At 38.6% G+C, this 12,091-nt stretch overlaps 1 long non-coding RNA gene across 1 annotated transcript; it reads left to right on the top strand.

Annotated features, from left to right (window-relative positions):
• The first annotated feature begins 372 nt into the window (after positions 1–372).
• LOC116737810 lies at positions 373–12,072 on the top strand. Its single transcript, XR_004343006.1, has 3 exons — positions 373–448; positions 7,702–7,767; positions 11,887–12,072. It is a non-coding gene; the product is annotated as an uncharacterized LOC116737810 (long non-coding RNA).
• Positions 12,073–12,091: the final 19 nt, after the last annotated feature.

Raw genomic sequence — 12,091 nt, forward strand, 5'->3', positions numbered from 1 at the left:
CTCACCTGATCCCAAAGCCAGGAAGTAAGGTGTGGTTTGGATGATGTAGGTCCTTTTCAGTCCTGAAAGCCGTGAATGAAGGGGGAAGCATGTGTTCAGGGCAGGAGTGAGCAGCACAGTCTCAGGTGCAGAACAGCTTTCCCAAAATGGAGCACTGACCAGAAAGCTATCTGCTGAAATATCTGGATTTCCTGGGGATTAGGGGAAGAGTTTCAATTTATCTAAAACCCTTCTAATCTTTTGCAGTTGTGTGTGTTTGTGCTGAAGGAGATATTAAATAAAATGGAATGGAGAAGCAAAACATTTAAGTTGTTACATAGTAACACTAAAGCATGCTTGCTCTCACAATCTCTTTTTCCTTTCCCAGGTCTGGATTCTCTGTTTTTCTCCAGTAGGGAAACCCGTAGGAGAACGGATCAGTTTTTGCAGACATCAAGCTATGACATATGTAAGTTGGTGTTTTCTTCTTGTTGAAATAATGTGATATAAATGTTTTCATTAGTTGTCCTAGAAGCTTCCTACCTAAAAGAACCCCAGTCAATTATGAACAATGGTTCCAGATAACCTCATGTTCTCCATATGTGGCCCAGTCTCCTCCAACCAGTGTTTATGTATATACTGACCAGAGTATTCATTATCTCCTCTGTGCCTAACTTATTTTAAGAGCAGTGAAGGGAGAATGAAAAAGTAAAGTCCTGTAAAGAAATGATTTGAGCTTTGCAAGTCAGGATTATAGTTGATGAATTAGAGATGAGGATCCCATATGGCCAAACTTCTGAAGATTCTGACATTCTCACAGACATGAGTTTTCTAGGTACATGTGACAAAGCCTGGTAATAAATGGTATCTGTCTTAGTGTAGATTGAGATTAATACTTTGTGAGGCTTTTAAAATTGAATAGACATGTGATTTAGAACTTGCAAATATATGGATCATGGGTTTTACTATTAGTTTTTATTTTATTTTGTGAGAGAGAATGAGGAGGGAAGGGGCAGAGAGAGAAGGAAAGAGAATCCCAGTAGGTTCCACGCTGTCAGTGGATGATAAGCCTGATACTCAACTGACTGAGCCACCCAGGCACCTGTAGATCATGGGTTTTAGTAAGAAATTTCTAAATGATAAATATCATGACTACTGCTTACTAGATAGGCTGAAACTAAGTGACTGATATAATTCTGGATCAATCTTAGTATCCTCTAACTCAGAAACCAGAAGAGTGTTAAGTGAGGGATTGTTGATGGCCATAAAAGAGAATAAAATCATAATTAGTAAGTTAACAGAGATCAAGAACTGTGTAAAGACCCTAGAAATGTTGTCCAACCTAATGCATACACCTCAAGATGTGTATCATCTCAAGATGATTAATTATAATTCTTAAGTTAGAATGCTATGCAGTCATTCAAAATATTTGTCAAAACAAGAAAACTATGTGATAGGATTTAACATAAAGAACTTGAGGACTGAAGACATCCCTTAGTTTTCTCAAACTATTGTTTTTCTATCCCTTGTGACAATGTCTTTTTTTTTTTTCAAATGTAGTGTTTAGTCCATTTACATTTAATGTAATTACTGACACAGTAATCCATTTTATTTTGTTTGTTTCCATCTGACTTTTGTTCCCTTGTGTCTCAACTTTGTCTTCTCTTGCATTAAATACTTATTTAAAATTCCATTTTAACTTGTTTTTCACTATGCTTTGTGCATATTTTTAGTGGTCACTGTCTGTATTAAAATATATATTCTAAACTATTCACAGTCTACTTAGAGTTAATATTGAACCACTTCACATAAAGTGTAAGAACTTTGCAATGCGTAGGTCCATTTATAGCCCCTATCTTCTATATTATAGTTGTCATATGTATTGTATCTATGTTAATTCAAGACTATAATACCATGTCTTTAACAACATCTCTATTGACATGTAGTACATGGCACATATTTAAAGCATACAGTTGGATTCAATTATTTAATTGAGATATAATTGACATATAACATTATACATGGTTCCCAACTGAATTTTTCAACTTTATGATTGTGTGAAATCAATACCCACACAACCATTTTGTTTTTCACTTTCAATATAGTATTAAGTAAATTACATGAGATATTCAACACTTTATTATAATGTAGGCTTTGTGTTGGATGATTTTGCCCAACTGTAGGCTAATGTAAGTATTCTGAGTTAGTAGGCTAACTGTGATGTTCAGTAGGTTAGGTGTATTAAATACATTTTTGATTTATGAGATTTTCAGCTTACAGTGGGCTTATCAGGATGTAACCCCATCATAAGTCAAGGAGCATCTGTGTATTAGTTTCAGGTATACAGTATAATGATTTGATATTTGTTTACATTGTGAAATGATTACTACAATGAGTCTGGTTAACATCCATCACCACACAGAGGTACAAATGGATTAATTTTGAAATGTGTATATATTCATATATAGATAATGAATATAATCAGAAAAATGAACAAATTCACTGTCCCCAAAAGTCTTTGCAATGCTTCCCTCCCAGCCCTCCCTGGCCCCTCCCACTCTGCTTCCAGGCAATGACTGATCTACTGTCTGTTAATAAATTAGGTTGCACTTTCTAGATTTGTATGTAAATAGAATTGAACAATATGTACTTTGTCTTATTTCTTCCATTCAGCATAATTATTTTAAGATTCATCCATGTTGTTGCATGTATCGGTTCAATCCAAAATATGGTTGAATAGTATTCCATTATATGGATATATCATAATGTATCCATCCTTTCTCCTGTTGACATTTTGGTTGTTTCAGTTTTGTGTTATTATAATGAAAGCTGTTAAGACCATTGCTGTGAAAGTTTTTGGGTGGGTCCAAGTTTTTATTCCTCTTAGGTAAACTCTTAGATATGAAGTTGCTAGGTAGTATGATAGTTATGTGTTTGACTTTATTTTATTTTTTTAAGTTTATTTTATTTTGGAGGGAGAGAGCGCATGTGTATGCACGAACCAGGCAGGGGCAGAGAGAGAGGGAGAGAGAGGATCCTAAGCAAGCTCTGCACCTGCAGTACAGACCTGGGCCGAGTCGGAAGCTTAACCAACTAAGCCACCCAGGTGCCCCATGTACTTGACTTTAGAATGAATTGCCAAGCTGTTTTCCAATTTTTAAACCTATTTCATAGTCTCCTATTAATGTGTAACAGTTCCAGTGACTCCACATCCTTGTCACTTATTTTCAGTATTTTGAATTTTAGCCACTCCCTTTAAGCCCCCCCCCCTTTTTTTTAGCTGAATGTCACAAATTTTGATGTGTTATCTGTTCATTATTATCCAGGTGAACTTCTCAAGCTGTGGGTAAATGGAGAGAGATCACTCAGAGCGGATTCCAGATACAGAGACTTGGAAGGCCAGGGGGCAAGAAAGAGGATAGTTAAGAGGTGAAGGGGAAATCACAGGAATGTTAATTCCTTTGAATCTAATTAACGAACACCCAAAACACAGAAGGCTCTATCCTAGTTGATGAGAACATAATGGTGGAATAGACAAAGTCTCTGCCTTCATGGGGGCTCTGTTCCAGTGAAAGAAGATGTGTGGAGATAGTGTTTAAGGTTGGAGCTGGGGTGGGAAGCCTTATTCTTAGGCATTTATATAAACAAAAGGGTGAATTAAAAGTTTGCCTTGATAATGGCAGAGATTTGAGTTCTCCTGAATGAGGAGAAAGGATGAGACCTGACTGTGACCTGTGCATTGAATTTAGAAACACCTGGGTTCCATTCTGTATCTATCCTTAAACACTGATTTGATCTTGATAGTTATCTATCAATTTTCTCATCTTCAAATTTGAGATACAGATACCCACACTCCAAGAGCCTTTTGAAAAAAATTTTTAAACGTTTATTTATTTTTGAGAGATAGAGACAGAGTACAAGTGGGGGAGGGGCAGAGAGAGAGGGACACAGAATCTGAAGCAGGCTACAGGCTCAGAGCTATCATCTCAGGGCCGGATGCAGGGATCCCAACACACAAACCATGAGATCATGACCTGAGCCAATGTCGGAAGCTTAACTGATTGCGCCACCTGGGAGCCCAAGCCTTTTGAAATTTTAAAAAAAAAGAGGCCCTATAAACTGCCTAACATGTATTTGTTGTTGGGTCATTGTTTTGTATTGACTGCCCTCAACATTGTATCTGAAATTAGGAAGATACTATTTTGTTCCCAGCTGTGCTCACTTAGTATTTGGAGGATTCCAGATATTTAACTGAACCTTAGTGAGCCTTGGTTTTCTTGTCACTGAAATGAGGTAAAAACAGCACCTAACTTGTAGTGCTATTGCTGTTTGCCAACGGACATTTGAGAAGCTCTATATGCATAGTAAGAATTAAGAGTCAGGCTGTGGTCTTTCAGCCATGGTTTCAAATATGGATTCCATAGCATACTAGAAATGTATGATATAGGGCAGGTTATTTAACCAACTTCTACAAAATAGGAATAATAATAGAATTCAGTTCCTTGTGTTGAGGAAAGTAAACTTTAAGATCACTGCCCTTCACGCTTTAAACCCTGACAGTTAAACCCTGACAATGTTTTTGAAAAGTATGTTTTTATATTGCACAGTCACACTCCTTGGCACATAAAGGAATGGCTTGGATTTGAGGTTTGAAATCTGTCAAAAACCTGTACCCAAGAGGCATAGGGAAACCCCAATTTCTGGCACATTACATAATGAGCTTTCCTAGTCAATAAATCCATCCAAGGCTATCTGAGAAAAATCCTTATCTGTAGGGCACCTAGTCCAGGAATAGGGGCAGCACCAGAGACTGAAATACAGTAAGTACCTTGAGGTGGCGAGGCTCTCACCTGGAGGATGGCCGCCACACTCCGGGTTCCTCCCACACACCCCTGGTCATTAGGATAGCACTGGACAGCTGCCAGAGGCCCCAGACATGCCTACACGGCTTCAGACTCCACAGTCCCCTTTGGCTTTCTGGAAAGACCAGCCGATTTACTGTTGCAGCCTCAGCAGGAAGCGCCAGCAGCTCTTTGCAGACGCGGCTTGGCTTGTTTAGGGGCGGGTCCAAAATGCAGTAAAGTCCTTTGAACATGAGGCGCCCACAGCCAAGAATTCTCTTGAAGGCCACATTTCCCAGAGGTCACTGAGGCCGAATTAACGGGGGGTGGGGTGGGGGCTGGGAATGGGTGGTGCCCTGGGGATTATGGGGCCACAAGGTGCGATGGTGGTGTCAAAGGAAGAAACCACTGCGGGATGTCCTGTACCCATAGTCGATGCCAGACCTAAACCTGCAGTGAGATTAGAGGTCGAAAGTTTAGAGCTGCGCTAGGTCAGAGGGCCTAGTGGGTAGACACAATGTGTCACATTTGCATGTGCCTGAGAAGCAAAAGAGGGGATTGTGAGACAGGGTCACCGAGGGTGGGAGCGAGCGTGCGGTGTGCGTGTCTATGCGTGTAACAGGCCCGGGTGGGACTCCGGTGACGGCCTATGCCATTGTGACCCCGAAGGAGTGTGTGATTGTGTGCCTTTGACTAGGAAGAATGGCCTTTATGTGAGCATGCATTGTGGCCTCTGTGCGTGTCTCTGTGCCCAGTGGTTATGTACTGGCTCCTCTACCCTCTCATTGCACAGCCACTGTGCAGCTGCAACAAAGAAATGACCCTAAGAGAGGTCACATTTTGCACTAGCATAAAATGAAGGTTTCCAGCAAGAAAGCACACACCTCAACTTGGGGTAGTAAGTTTTAGAGCCTCAAGGTGCCCCTTAGGCCAGGCTCTTGTAAAGACATTATGGGGCCATCAGAGTCACACACTCTGGTGGAAGCCCTGCCCTTGGTGCCTGTGGGAACAGCTACAAGTCCATGACGGCAGCATTGCCACAGGTCTGACCCCAGGCACCCACGGTGAAATCAAATACAGGTTTCAGCACCCCTTCTGTTTCTGGGTCTTTATGTGAGGTTGTGATTCACTTCTCCATTCTTGCCATTCTCCAAAAGAAGCAACACAAGGAGTAGGAAAGAGATGTTGCATTGTAATGCACGTTAAATATTGTTGATGCCAAAAAAAAAAAAAATCAAACTTCAGGTGAGTTTCCTTGTTCACACACAAAAAATTTTTTAATATTTATTTATTTTTGACTGGTTTGGGGGAGGGACAGAGAGAGAGAAAGGGAATTAGAGAATCCCAAGCAGGCTCTGCACTGTCAGCACAGAGCCCAATGTGGGGGCTCGAACTCACAAATCATGAGATCATGACCTGAGCCAAAGTTGGATGCTTACCCGACTGAGCCACCCAGGTGCCCCACAAAATTTGTATTTGGGTGTGGAACATTTGATTTTCTTTGTCTGAAGTGGGCTAGGTGGAGACAACTTTACGCCTCTCGTCCCCAGTCCATGTTGGAAGTCATCGAGGTAAATCCTCCCTCAACAGTGGCTCTTATTTTCTCTGTCTTCTCCAGGTAATAATCACATATTAATTGAATGTCATTTGAATTATACAGTTGGTCTTTATTTTAGTTGGTGATTAAGCAAGGCAGCAGGGTTTATGGGGAATCACACACCAGATATCTTTGATTTTCTGCGGAGGCCTACTAATCAGCAAATGACAAAGGCATCGGCTTTGTGAAGCTTTTGGAAGGGGGATTATAATTGGGGATTTGAGGATAGAGATCTGTGCCAACGGTGGAAGGAATGTGTTCAGGTGATCTCTAAGTTATAATTAGTAGTACTAGTCAGGTGTTAACTTGTGGTCTGGCAGCCTGAGTGTTTTCAGGTATACCATTGTGTGGATTGTGAGGGGCAACATGGTGTGATATTGAGGAGGATGGGCCCTGAATATCCAATATTTGGTTTGAATCCTGGCCCTGCCACTTCCTAGCTCTATGAGCTTGGTGTGTCCACACAGCCTCTGTGTTCCACGGTGCTCAGATGTACGTTATAACAGTACATACATCATAGGGATATAACAAAGATAAAAATGTAAAGCTCATGGCAACAGAGCTTGGAACATAGGAGTGTTCAATACATATTAACTGTTGTGATTCTGGGTGATTCCTCTTCAGGGTCCAATAGTAACGACAATATGAATGTAATTGATGGTTATTTGCAAGGTAAGAAAATTATCCAGAGGCTCAACTGGTTAAAAACAGAGGTTCTTGATCTTCAATTCTTTGATTGCTCTTATGAGCTTTCCAGGGGCCCACAGATCACTTGAAATGGTATTCAGAAATGTGTATTTACTGATTATCAAAGGTAAATATAACCAAAATAATTCAGAAATATTGGTTTGGAAACAAAATGGTAATAATGGGTACAATCTTGTATAAAATGTTCAAGATTACAGAAATGGTTGAGTAAATCCCACTACATACTATATACATACATGAGATAAAATAACGTACAGCTAATGAAATTATACTTATAAAGATTCTTCATAAGAAGGAAAAATATATAAGGTAATATGAAGCAATATTCATAGCTATGAAAAGTATTACTCAAAAGCATTTTTAAATTATGTATGAATCTCATTTAACACTAGAGAGTTATATAAGACATTTTGCAAGGTTTGTATCCAAAATGGCATTTTAATTATATATGTGTGAAGGAGACATCTGTATCTACATTTATTGAGAATCTACTGTGTATAAAACTCTTTTCTATCTGCTTTTTACACATTCATTCACTCTGCTAATTCCACTTACCTGAATTATGTTCATCCACAGAAAAATCTTGATAGTGAAACTTTTGAATTATACTGATGATATTACTCAAGGATTGTCCCAGAAATGGTAGGTGAAATTTATTTCAATAACGTTGTTTTTCCAATTCAGAGTTAGAGTTCATAGTTTACTTTATAAGTGGAAAGATTCTCCCTATAATTTTACTTTAAGAGATATGTTGGATAATATTGATGCTGTATTTCCAGGTAGGAATTATATCTGACTGTTGCAGGAGAATCCAGTAACCTAAAGAATTAATGAACAAGCCAGGTGCCTGAATGGCTCAGTCGGTTAAGCGTCCGGTTTCGGTTGAGGTCATGATCTCACAATTTGTGGGTTCAAGTCCCGCATTGGGTTCTGTGCTGACAGCTCGGAGCCTGGAGCCTGCTTTGTATTCTGTGTCTCCCTCTCTCTCTGCCTCTCCCCTGCTTCACAAAAATGAATAAACGTTAAAAAAAATTTTAAATTAATGAACAAGAAAAATAAAATTACCCATGGTGTGTTGTCATCATGTCCTTCTCCCTCCCTGCCCCCCCACCATTAATCACCAATTATATATATATTTTTTCCAGTTTTTATCTTGATTTGATCATGTAAGGTGACAAAGAATTTCCAACTCTCAATTTATAAAAGGAATCCATAGATTTCATTATGCCTCTGTGCATGTAAAGAGAAGGCCCTTGGTTCCCTTCTTACTTGAAAAACCTTTCTGATTTTTTTCATCTCCTAGGAGTATAGATTTGTCAGTTTAAATCAATTACCAGAATATGGGGTTATTAGCTAACAGCATTTTAAAATCAATTTTTTAAAATGAGATTAAATATCATTTCACAGAGCATAGAAAAGATCTGGGGGGCACCTGGGTGGCTCAGTCGGTTAAGCAACCAACTCTTGACTTTGGCTCAGGTCATAATCTCACAGTTCATGGGTTCAAGCCCTGCATCGGGCTCCATGCTGATAGTGTGGAGCCTGCTTTGGATTCTCTCTCTCCGTTTTCTGTCTCTCTGTCTCTCAAAATAAATAAACAGTGGCACAAAAATAGACACTAAGATCAATGGAACAGAATAGAGAACCCAGAAGTGGACCCACAAACGTATGGACAGCTAATCTTTGACAAAGCAGGAAAGAATATCCAAAGGAACAAAGATAGTCTCTTTAGCAAGTGGTGGTGGGAAAACTGGACAGCAACATGTGGAAAAATGAACCTGGACCACTTTCTTACATCACACACAAAAATAAACTCAAAATAAATAAACTTAAAAAAAATCTGATGTCTGGATTATTCCAAATATCTGTTGTATGAACAGTATTTCCAATGATGGATTTATATTAACAGAAACATGGGATAGATAGTAAAGTTATGAATAATCAGATAAATCTCCACATTGTTCCAAAAAACAGTATTTAGACTCATGAAATTTTTAATTTGCACCTGATCAGATTCTCTCAACTCCTTCAGGATACTGAAATGGTTTTTCTGAAACTGCCTGGGGCAGAGGCATATTTTCTCCTAATGTGTTTGAGAATATTTTTTGTTTATATTGTGTATTGAGAATTACATGCTTAAAGCCAGGCTTTGACATTTTTTAGTTAGCATTGTAAGAATGCAGACCAAAGGAACTTAAATTTTATTGTAAGGAAAAATGGAATTAGCAGAATTGTGTTTCTTTTAAAACAGTAAATTAAGGAACTTGGAAGTTTCTCCACTTCAATTAGTAATAACTAACTTTAAGCAATTATTTTATTACATATTTTATATAGATTACTTAATCTTCAGACTATTTTATATGCTGTATGATATTTTTTCCCAATTTGTCAATGAGACTTCAACGGACTGGCATGTTAGTAAATATCAGAGTTTAAATCTGAAATTCATGTCCTAAAAGTCTGACAGTGTCTATATTTATTACAGCAAGAGACTACCTCCCAAATATTGATTATTTTTAAAAGCTCTCTGCCTCACTCAGTAATTCATCACAAGTGTCTTTTCTTCACTTGTGTGAACCAATCTCATAATTATTGATAACCACATAGTATGCCAGAATGTATTACAACATAATTTTTTTAATGTTTATTTCTGAGAGAGAGAAAGCGTGGGTGGGAAGGGGCAGAGAGAGAGGGAGAGATGGAATCCCAAGTAGTCTTCGCGCTGTCAGCACAGAGCCCAACACAGGGCTTAATCTCATGAACCTGTGAGATCCTGATCTGAGCCAAAACCAAGTTGGCCACATAACCGACTGAGCCACATAGATGCTCCAACAACATAACTCTTTTAATATGTTGCCTACTGTTACACGTTTTCAGTTTTCTGTTATAAAAAATTTCTCTGAAAAACGTTCTTCTGCATATAATTTGTGTACTTTTATTTTTATTTCCTTAGGATAAATTAATAGTGGACTTTCACATAAGAAATCAGACATTTTAAGGGCCTACAATATTGTCTGACCCTGTAATATTAGCATTTGGCTTGATTAAATGACTAAACGTACTTAGCTGTTACTTTTAAATGCCAATAATCCAGCAAGGACATAAACTATGAATAGAAACAAATGTAAATCAGTGTACAGTAAATACCACAAAAGACAGTCAGGTGACATACCTTGGGAATTCATGGGAAAGTGACATTGGTTGGATTTGGGCCATTACTGTAACGTTGGAATAGGTTATACTGAGCCCATGGAATCTCTCTGAAGATAAGTGGGATTTTTTCTGTAAACTTTGGCTTCTAATTTTTTTTCCTCAACTGATGTTTAGATGCAAAATGAGAGTGATAGGCTATGATAATTCAGCAGTTGTATGAAAGACATCGTTGCTAAATGTCAAAATAAAGCCTCCTTAGGGTCAAGAAGACTCAAGAGTTTTTTTCCAAGCTCAAGAAGAGAGTGTTTTAAAAATAAATGAAGTCTCTACTTTTTGGAGAATAGCTTCTTTTAACACATACATTTGTGTATGTATACATTTTTAAATTAACATATGGCCACTGTTAAAATAATTATGAAGTATATTTATTTTTTAATTATTTTTTTTAAATGTGTATTGAGAGAGAGAAAGTCAGAGGGTGGGGGGAGGGGCAGAGAGAAATCCCAAGCTTGGAGTGCAGAGCCTGAGGCAAGGCTTGAACTCACAAACCCTGAGATCATGACCTGAGCCTAAATCAGTAATCAGGCTTAACTGACTGAGCCATCCAGGCACCCCAATTATGAAGTATATTTAAAACCAAAAGAAAACCAAGATTACATCTGTTTAAAAATAGTCATGGTAACATAGGATTGTATAATATAACAAAATTGAAAAATTACCAAACCTTTCAATCTGTTGATATCCTATGCCTGTCTCCCAATGTCTGTCTCTTTTTAAATGATCTAATCATGTTGTTCTATTTTTTAAACTTATTTTTCTATTAATAATATTTGGAAATGCCCTTAAATATGTTTTCCTATTTAGCATTTAATGTTTATTTATTTTTGAGAAAGACAGAGAGAGCAAGTGAGTGGGGGAAGGGCAGAGAGAGAGAGGGAGACACAGAATCCAAGGCAGGCTCCAGGCTCTGAGCTGTCAGCACAGCGCCCGACGTGGGATTCGAACCCACAAACCATGAGATGACCTGAGCTGAAGTCGGATGCTCAACCTACGGAGCCACTCAGGCGCCCCTCCTATTTAGCATTTAATGGTTGCTTTATAGTCTGTTGCCTGTATATTTGGTATTTAACTAGTCAGCTTGGCTGGACTCAAAACACAGATCCTAGGCCTACATAATTCTTTCTATGTTGTGTTCATTGCCCATATGTGGACCAACTTCAACTGACCCTGAGGCCGTAAAAGAGCCTCTAATTTGGATGATGAGCCTTTTCTCAAGCTTGGAAGGTGGGAGTGAAAGAGGTAGATCCACTCATGGAAAGACTGAGCAGCCCAATCTCAGGCCTAGATCAGCCTTCTCAACATGGGACCTTGTCCAGATCTCCTGCTCCTGTGTTTGGATCTGGCTTCAATGCCAGAAGTGACTTATTCTACAACTACTTTTGTGTAGTCTGGTGTTTGGGACTTGAGAGAGATCTTAGATCCGTCTTCTATTTTCCCTAAATTCTGTGTTAGTACTGGAGGCTAATTTTGGAAGAAGAATGGAGGAACAAAAAGCCCTTATTAAATTAAGTCGTATTGGGAACAGTAAAACCTTTTTTCTTCTCTCAGCTCTGAATTCTCTGGAGTTTGCATTTTTTTCCAATGGAGGAACACTGAGGAGCGCTGATGAGGTCTTACATTTCTAAAACCATGACCTGTGTAAGTTGATGATTCCTGTCTCCTTTCAATATTACAGTGTTAGTCTATGTGGCTTTATTCATTAATTAACCTAAACCTTCCTACTTAAGAGGGCTTCATTCGGTTATTTGCTCTA

This window comes from Lynx canadensis, chromosome E2 (genome assembly GCF_007474595.2).
Source record: "Lynx canadensis isolate LIC74 chromosome E2, mLynCan4.pri.v2, whole genome shotgun sequence".
In the NCBI taxonomy this organism is placed as follows: Eukaryota; Metazoa; Chordata; class Mammalia; order Carnivora; family Felidae; genus Lynx; species Lynx canadensis.